This window comes from Cryptomeria japonica, chromosome 4, assembly GCF_030272615.1.
Source record: "Cryptomeria japonica chromosome 4, Sugi_1.0, whole genome shotgun sequence".
Taxonomy (NCBI): Eukaryota; Viridiplantae; Streptophyta; class Pinopsida; order Cupressales; family Cupressaceae; genus Cryptomeria; species Cryptomeria japonica.
In genome coordinates this window covers 115085948-115095257 of record NC_081408.1, presented here as the reverse complement: position 1 = coordinate 115095257, position 9310 = coordinate 115085948, and positions in this window count along the sequence as shown.

Sequence of the window (9310 nt, the reverse complement as noted above, 5' to 3'; positions counted from 1 at the left end):
ACCGGTGGGTTACAATCTGATATAGATCCACTAATGCAAAATTTAAGTTGTTACTAAACCTCTCACTTTCCTTTAGTGTTGTTTTTGTTCTTTGGATGGTACCGGTGAGTATGTGCATTTTCTCTTCCAGTGTCTTAAGTCCAGGAACAAGAGCCTCTAAAATCTCTTTTCTCAAAGAGATGAGGATGTCTAGTTTAGGACCTAGTCTACATTTCACTTCCTTTGCCTTGTATTTTATCCTTTCCTTCTCCTTCTCCAATTTCTCAAGTTTTTCTTCAAAACCTGCTATTTCCTATTCAACTACCGATATGGAGTTTGATGACCCTATTAGATTATCAGTAATGCCATTGATTTCCTTTTGAGCTCTGCTAATCTCTTTATCTATATCCACTGTCAGAAGATCAGTCTTGCAGGTGTCTGTGTACAGTTCCTTAAATTTCGTTAAGGTTTTGTTTAGTGTCGGTTGAAGGGTGCCAATGTGTTCTGTGCACTTCTTTATTGTCACCTCAAAGAATTTGTCTTTCTCTTTATTCATTTTCTCTCTGAAAGTCTCCTCATTGATCTGATCAATTGTTAGTAGATTGTCGGTTATATATTTAGATAATGTGTCTAATTTTCTTAAAGAATCTTTATTTTCTATATTACACTTGGGTGCCATCATCTTCAAAATTGGTATGGTGTCATCAATTGCCTTGTATGCAAGTGTGTTGCAATGAGTTATTTTCTTAATAGAATCAAGCAATACCTCTGTTACATTTGTTGATCTGAATTCTATTAGTGAAGAATCAGATGATTGACCAACTGCCTTAACAATTTATAATCTGTTGGTGTGAGTAACCTCTGCTTATTTCTCAGAGCTTTCCACTACCAGTTTTTCTGATTGTGACTCTATGTTTTCTACCATTATACCTCTATTTACCTCTAAACTGTCTACAATTGGTATCTCAACAGATTTGTCAGTGCTATCAGTTGTCGGTTGCTCACTATGTAGATTAGTCTTTCTAGTAAATAGGGGATTAGTTGACTGTTTAGTTTGTTACTTGTAAAGCGGAAAATCGCGGTCGAACCCTAGTTGGTCTCCCCTCTTCTAACTCCGAGGAGAGAGAAGGGAGGTTTGCTAGGATTCAATGGGTTTTCACTTAGGGGGAAGACTTTACATTCAAAAGAGGGGTTGAAACTCATAAGATCCAATCCCACACGATGCAAGATTGGATGCTAAATGAATTTCAAGGGTTTGGAAAGCAAAGCTACCCTCTTTTGTAAAGAATGTTGATTAAGGAAATTAAGCTAAGGATGCATAGAAAGTCATAAAGATTCGCTTATAAACTGAGTTTAGGTTATAGGATGAAGCTGCGGACCTGGAATTAGCAGTAGAATGTCGATACGGCGTTGTCCTGCAAGTTTGAGAAAAAGTTGTCGGGACGATGGCGCCCGGCGCCACGGTCCTCCGAAAAATCTGCGAAACGAAGGGGGATCTGTTCGTCTCTGCACAAGGATTCCAGATCTTCAATCTCAGCCGCGTACCTGCAACCTACACATAGAAAAGCGAAGACGATTGGGGGGTTAGGGATTAGGGGTTTGCCTTTAGGTCAAACCCCGGTTTTGGAATTAACCAAGAAATGAGCAAGAGCTGTAAATGTAAATGACTGTAAAACAAGTACTAATACCTTGTTCTAAGGATGTTGGTATCCTTATGTGCAAAGGTTTAGATGTTGTGTGTTGTAGTTTGTAGCATGTAATAAGTGATCTCCTCTTCAATGGTTGAATCCTTGACTTGAATGCAACACTTGGCCTTGAATGGAGACTTGGAATGATCAATTGCTTGAAGGAATGCTTGAATGCTTGAATGCTTGAGTATAGTTTCCACGCTTTTTCCATCTACCCAAATGAGAGAGGAAAATGTAGTTTATATACTTGTCAATTAGGGCTGATAGACTGATTTTCCCGACCTTAGGCCGACCAGGGAAGTATATTTCCAAATTGCAATCAAAAAGACCCGATATCACTTAGGAAACCGGGCCCAAAATAGGACCCAGGGACCAGGGCGCTGGGTGCCCTGGTCCTGAGGGACCAGGGCGCTGGGCGCTCTGGTCCCACCTCCGAGACAGCGGGGTGCAAGGAGGTTTAGGCCAACAGTGCTTGAAAAATGCAGTTTTCAATGTCGTGAGCAAGTTTTGGGGTCTCCATTCAGGTTGCGTGTTGCGTCGCCATTGTGAAGACCGAGATGCAGTCAAAATTGCAAGTGTCACAATTTTAGGACGCTACATTTAGCCCCCACTTTAGCGGGAGTATGTATGCTCATACTTCCGGTAAAGTACAAGGAAACAACATTGAAAGACTTTCACCACGTCAAGGAGGCAGGATACACCAAGCCCCCAGTGGACTAAGGATCTTACGACTTCGATTGACAAAGTAAAAGGGAAGATCACGAGGGAGAACCATGACTGTCAGTAGTAAGGTTCCCTCACTATGAGTCATGCAAGAGAAATACCGAAAATTTTCAAGGCAAAGCTAAGTTCGCCAAGAAATTTTCAAGTATCGTTGAAAGGATAGACAGGGTGTATGCCCCCCTACGTTAAAGCGATCGCACACGCCTCAACGGGGGTGATTGTTTTAACGTAGTGATACACATAAGAAATAAGCAAGGAAAGGAGCACGTTATCGCAAAGATTTAGCCCCCAAGTGTGAGATAAACCCAAGGATAATAGACACAAAACACAAAGCACGAGGTGACTTCGCTTTCCTCGGGGTCAGTATGCTGTATGATAATTCATGTATATATATCATATGTATGTATGCATAATTGTTCTTCATTCCCCAATCAAGGAAGGTCACCTAGAAGAAGGGAACACATGTGTCTTTTGAGTCAACATGAGAGAGACCAAAGAGATCTCAATGCTTTGCATCGTCCTCAAGTAGACAACACTAAGGAAGACAAATAGAAGAATGAGAATAACATATAGAAGAAGTAACAAAAGAGAGGGGTAGAGAATCTACCATGCTAATGTAACTAGTCTAGCACGTCATCTACCCCCTGATCTTGCTGATCAATGTTTCGGGAAGGCAGGGAACACGCTAGAGGAGGAACATCCAACACAGCAGATGGAGCTATCACAAGATCCAAACAAGGGCTATGTTCATGTTCCGAGCCACATTGTTCTTGTCTAGGAGCTAGGATAAGTGCTTTAGAAAATTCGTTAGATAAATGGTTGTCAACATCAACAAGTTCATATTCACTATCAGAAGCAAGAGGAGTAACATTTTCATCATGCATAACATTTTCATCTATATCATCATCAAGATTTATAAAAATAGGATCTTTAACTCGCACAGGATCAAGATCATCATGCATCTTATGTTTAGGAGATTTTGGAGAAAATGGAATAATGCTTGTTGAAGGTGTTTTTGGAGATTGCAAAGTTTGAGAAGCAGCTGCTTGAGCCCTAAGACGACGCTTTCGTCGACGTTCACGTGCAGAATGATTTCGTCTAGTCTTAGTAGGAAATGAAGAAGATTGAGGAGGAGGAATGTTCTCATCCTTATCACTTGGGTGTTTAGGTTGTGGTCTCTTAGGCGGGATAATAGGAGAAGAAGAAGGTCTCTTCTCTCTATAAAAGGAAGGAGGAGGAACGGCTCCATATAAAGGAAGAATTTTTGGTTTAGGAAGAAGACCAAGTCCATCATGACGAGGAGGTATAGGTCTACTTTTAGAAGATTTATTAGGCATAGACATAGTCACATCCATGGGGACGGGTTGGGAATCTTCTTGGGGAAAGACATTAGTTTTGTCTTTCAAAGGAAGAATTTCCTTCTCAAGAATGATAGGAATGTCAAGTTTAGGTGCTCTAGGTTCACTTAGAGATAGGATCATATCTGTTTTCCACTTTTGATAAGATTTAAAAAGATGATCACTTCGCGGAGGAAGAGATTGGAATTGTTTGGGCCAAAAGTAATCAATAGGAACACTAGAGGTTCTTTCGGCTGGTTTAAAGAGACTATGATTGACAGTAACAACTTCACCATTATGGGGAAATTTTAAACACTTATGAATAGGAGAAGCAATAGCTTTCATGGAAGATAACCAAGGATAGCCAAGCTTCACACGAAATTGTTCGGAAGAAGGAATAATAGCAAAGTTCACATCAAGAGATTTATTATGGACCTCAATAGGCAATGTAATAGAACCAATTGCAGGAGAAGAAAATGCGTCAAATAGTTTCACAATCACATCTGTTTTGTCATAGATCACTTGATTCAATTGCAAAGTAAAAAGAAATTCTTCAGTAATAACATTAACCATGCACGAAGGATCAATAAGCACTCCACGGCAAGGTGTATTTTTGACTTTTGCAACTATGTATAACGGACCATCAGGTGCTCTAATGGTTTCACTGGAATCAAATGTGATGGAAGGTTCTTTAGGGATTTCTTGCTACTCTACCAAGTTAATCACATTCGGAGCCATAGACACAAGACCATCAGATGAGAAAGAGGAATCATTAGCCTCAATCGCATTAGAGGTATGAGAGGTATGAGAAGGTAATGGATCCGTAAAAATCTGAAGATTTTGGTTAGGAGGAGCTACAGATGTGTTGCCTTTATCATTCATTCCAGAAACAGAGATAGTATTATTATCAATCAAATCTTGAATTTTACCCTTTAAAGAAAAACATTTTTCAGTATCATGCCCAGACTGACGATGAAAGTGACAAAAAGCTTTGTGATCAAAATAAGGTGAAGTAATCTTTGCAGGATCAATTTGTCTTATAGAAGGAAGAGTAAGCACATTTTGTCCCAATAACTTATTCATAATATCATGCAATGATTCATTCAAAGGAGTATACTTTCTTTCTTTCCTGAAAAATTTAGAAATAGGAGGCACACCTGATGCTGCATTCACATTGTTGTTGATGATGTTTTCATTGAATTTGATGGAATCTCTGTTCGGTTTAATCTTCCCAAATGGTTGTTGACTGCTATCACCCTTATCACTCGGAGCCATAGGATGTGATTGTTCCATTTGACTCACTGTCAGTTGATAATTGTGAAGAGTGGCACACAACTGTTGGAAAGAAGTAAACTCAGAAAATAGAAGTTTGTCTCGAATATCTTTTTGCAAATTAGAAATAAAGATTCTTTGAATATCATTATCAGGCACTGGAAAAGAAATTTGAGCATACAAATGCTTATATCTACCAATGAAATTAGTCACTTTTTCTTTAACACCTTGTTTACAATGCATTAAATCAATCAAAGTAACTTTAGGACTTATATTGTTTTGAAATTGTTGAATGAAAGCATTTGCCAGTTGTTCGAAAGAAGAAATAGAATAGGAAGGCAACGAGCAATACCATTGTAGGGCTTTGTCTCTTAATGTTCTAGTGAATAGTTTTGCAAGCAACCTTTGGTCATAAGCAAAATCAGTACATATTGTTTGAAAAGTCTTAACATGTGTTAGAGGATCTCCTTTACCATTATAAAGTTCCAAATGCGGGATTTCAACATGTTTAGGAGGAATAGCTCGGACAATGTCAAGAGAAAGTGGGCTCGCAACATCAAATGTGGGCACACTAAACTTAGATTGATTCATAGAGGCAATTTGTTGTTGTAAAGAAGAGACAGTTTGTGCAAGATTGTTAATGGTAGCTTCAGTCGAAGAGTTCATATTAGGTGTGTTAGATTGAGATGGAGGTGTTATGTTATTGAAAGAAGGTAAAGAGTAAGGTGGTGGGACCCTATGATAGTCAACCATAGGGGATGATTGGATAGGAGGAACACCACAAGGAGGAATGGAATGGTTAAATGAATTGCCCCCTTGCGTCATGTTCATTTGTGAAGATGTAATAGGAACACTTATTGAAGGAATGAATGAAGAAGTCGGATTGAATGAAGGAATAGGGTTAATTGAAGAAGGAGGATTGCCCCCATGACTGGTAATCACAGGAGGAATGTCTTGTATAGAGGTATCCATGATGTTTGATGTAAAGGTAGGTATACTAGCCATAGGAGTGGTCAAAGGAATAGAATGATTGACTTGTGTAGGAGGTTGTGTATAACCTAAGGATTCGGCACAACTCTTCGTAGGCATCACATTCGAATTCACAATATGTGAAATACCGCGTAAAACATCAATTCCATTCTTATCACTTTGAAGCATACGTTTTAGACCCTCAATTAAAGGAAGAGCTTGACTATCGGGATACTCATGAGACATCCATTGGTGAAAATCATCAAATTGGTTATCCAATTTGGAAAGTTGTTCAACAGAAACTTCATGGGGAGCTTCTTCATCATTCGGAGGATTAGAGGAATTACCCATGTCCTCGTTAAAAAGGCTACTCAAATTAGGTTCCATCTCCTCAGTAGTTAAACCTCGGAAAGACTTAATTCTACGGCTTTGTCTAACGGGAATAGTGTAAGTAGGGCTTGTTGTTGTAAAACTCATGCACTAGAAAGAGAGAAAAGATTTTGATTTTAGAGGTAGCAATTTTCAGTAAAATCAGCCAATCTTCCAGATTTAAGCTGTTAAATGCAATCACGACAGTCTCCCGAAATTTTAGAAAAAATGTTCTAGACCGTGGTGCTCGGAGTGCAACACGGTCCTTGCAACTTTTTTCGAAATTTGCAGGGATGAAAGGTATGATGATTTTAGAGCTAATCTGAAAAAATTGAGGGATTTTACGATCTGTAGATAGGCCAAATTAAAGTTGCAATCTCAAAATTGAACCCTATCAAGATTGTCGAAAAATGCAAAATTTGAATTTTGAAAAAGAGAGGGAAACTGAAATTTTGAATTTTATGATTTTAGAGGGAATGTCAAAAGCAGTGCAAGTTTTGAAATTTAAAAATTGACTCAATTTCACGCTAAATTCAATTTTGAAAGCGGAAATCAAAGTTGTTGTAATTAGGCACTTAATTTCAAAAGTCACAAAATGCAAATATTTGAATAAAGCACTGAAATTTCGAATGAATGCAAACACAATTTTCAGATCTAAGACAGTAAGAACACAATTTTGACACAAAATTTCAATTTCGATAATTTTTGAATGATTAGGAGCCTTAAACCAAGCAATCACAAGACCAACTTTGACTATAATTTTGAAGGTGTTAAAATTGATAAAATCAGCCAAAATTCTAGATTTTAGCAGGAAAATACAACAAGATCTCGCTCCCAAAATTTTGGAAAAAATGTCGGGGACGATGGCGCTCGGAGTGCAACACGGTCCTCGCAACTTTTTTCCAAATTTTCAGGGATGAAAGATATTGTGATTTTATTGCAGAATCCAAAGTTACAGCTGATTTGGAGATGTTTTGATCGGTCAAATTATCGGACAAAGGTTGAATCAAGAGGGTTTCAAAAATTAGGGTTTTGACTTTTAACCACTTAATTTTCAAAATTAAAGCACTGATATGAATTGATAATTTGTAATAGAAAAGCAGATCTAAATTAAGCATTAACAATTAAGCATTTCACAAATTCAATTACTAAAAAGAAATTTTAGGGTTTTTATGCAATCACCTCTAAAATTTTGCAAAAGATCAAACATGGAAATGTAATCAAGGAATCAATTTTCAGATCTAAGCATGAAAAATCAGAAAGGATGTTCACGTCGGGTTCACCAAAATGTAAAGCGGAAAATCGCGGTCGAACCCTAGTTGGTCTCCCCTCTTCTAACTCCGAGGAGAGAGAAGGGAGGTTTGCTAGGATTCGATGGGTTTTCACTTAGGGGGAAGACTTTACATTCAAAAGAGGGGTTGAAACTCATAAGATCCAATCCCACACGATGCAAGATTGGATGCTAAATGAATTTCAAGGGTTTGGAAAGCAAAGCTACCCTCTTTTGTAAAGAATGTTGATTAAGGAAATTAAGCTAAGGATGCATAGAAAGTCATAAAGATTCGCTTATAAACTGAGTTTAGGTTATAGGATGAAGCTGCGGACCTGGAATTAGCAGTAGAATGTCGATACGGCGCTGTCCTGCAAGTTTGAGAAAAAGTTGTCAGGACGATGGCGCCCGGCGCCACGATCCTCCGAAAAATCCGTGAATTGAAGGGGGATCTATTCGTCTCTGCACAAGGATTCCAGATCTTCAATCTCAGCCGCGTACCTGCAACCTACACACAGAAAAGCGAAGACGATTGGGGGGTTAGGGATTAGGGGTTTGCCTTTAGGTCAAACCCCGGTTTTGGAATTAACCAAGAAATGAGCAAGAGCTGTAAATGTAAATGACTGTTAAACAAGTACTAATACCTTGTTCTAAGGATGTTGGTATCCTTATGTGCAAAGGTTTAGATGTTGTGTGTTGTAGTATGTAGCATGTAATAAGTGATCTCCTCTTCAATGGTTGAATCCTTGACTTGAATGCAACACTTGGCCTTGAATGGAGACTTGGAATGATCAATTGCTTGAAGGAATGCTTGAATGCTTGAATGCTTGAGTATAGTTTCCACGCTTTTTCCATCTACCCAAATGAGAGAGGAAAATGTAGTTTATATACTTGTCAATTAGGGCTGATAGACTAATTTTCCCGACCTTAGGCCGACCAGGGAAGTATATTTCCAAATTGCAATCAAAAAGACCCGATATCACTTAGGAAACCGGGCCCAAAATAGGACCCAGGGACCAGGGCGCTGGGCGCTCTGGTCCCACCTCCGGGACAGTGGGGTGCAAGGAGGTTCAGGCCAACGGTGCTTCAAAAATGCAGTTTTCAGTGTCGTGAGCAAGTTTTGGGGTCTCCATTCAGGTTGCGTGTTGCGTCGCCATCGTGAAGAGCGAGATGCAGTCAAAATTGCAAGTGTCACAATTTTAGGACGCTACATTACTCAGCCCCAATTTCAATGTTTCCAACTGTATCCTCAATATTTGTCTCAACTGTAATTTTTTTTGCCAGTGTCGGTGCCTATGTCTATGTCGGTGCCATAGGATTGTAAGGTTGCCATCAATGACAATACCTTCAATCACCTACAATTTCTCATTGGAGTGTGTATTTGACAACAATCTCCCCCTTTGGCATTGATGGCAACACTCATGAGGAAAAGCCAAAATTGTTAGGATTCCCAAAGATACTGAGAGGGGGGGTGAATTAGTATCTTCTCAGTTAACAGATTTTCTTAACTTATTAAACAAATTGCATTTCAAAATAGTGTACCCGTAAACCAGAAATAATGCAGTAAATAAAATCAATAACCACAACATAGAAAGCACACCATAACACAATATTTTTAACAAGGAAACCTGGTGTGGGAAAAACCTCAGTGGGATTTGTGACCCACAATATTCACTCACTAGCCAATAAATGAATATTACTTA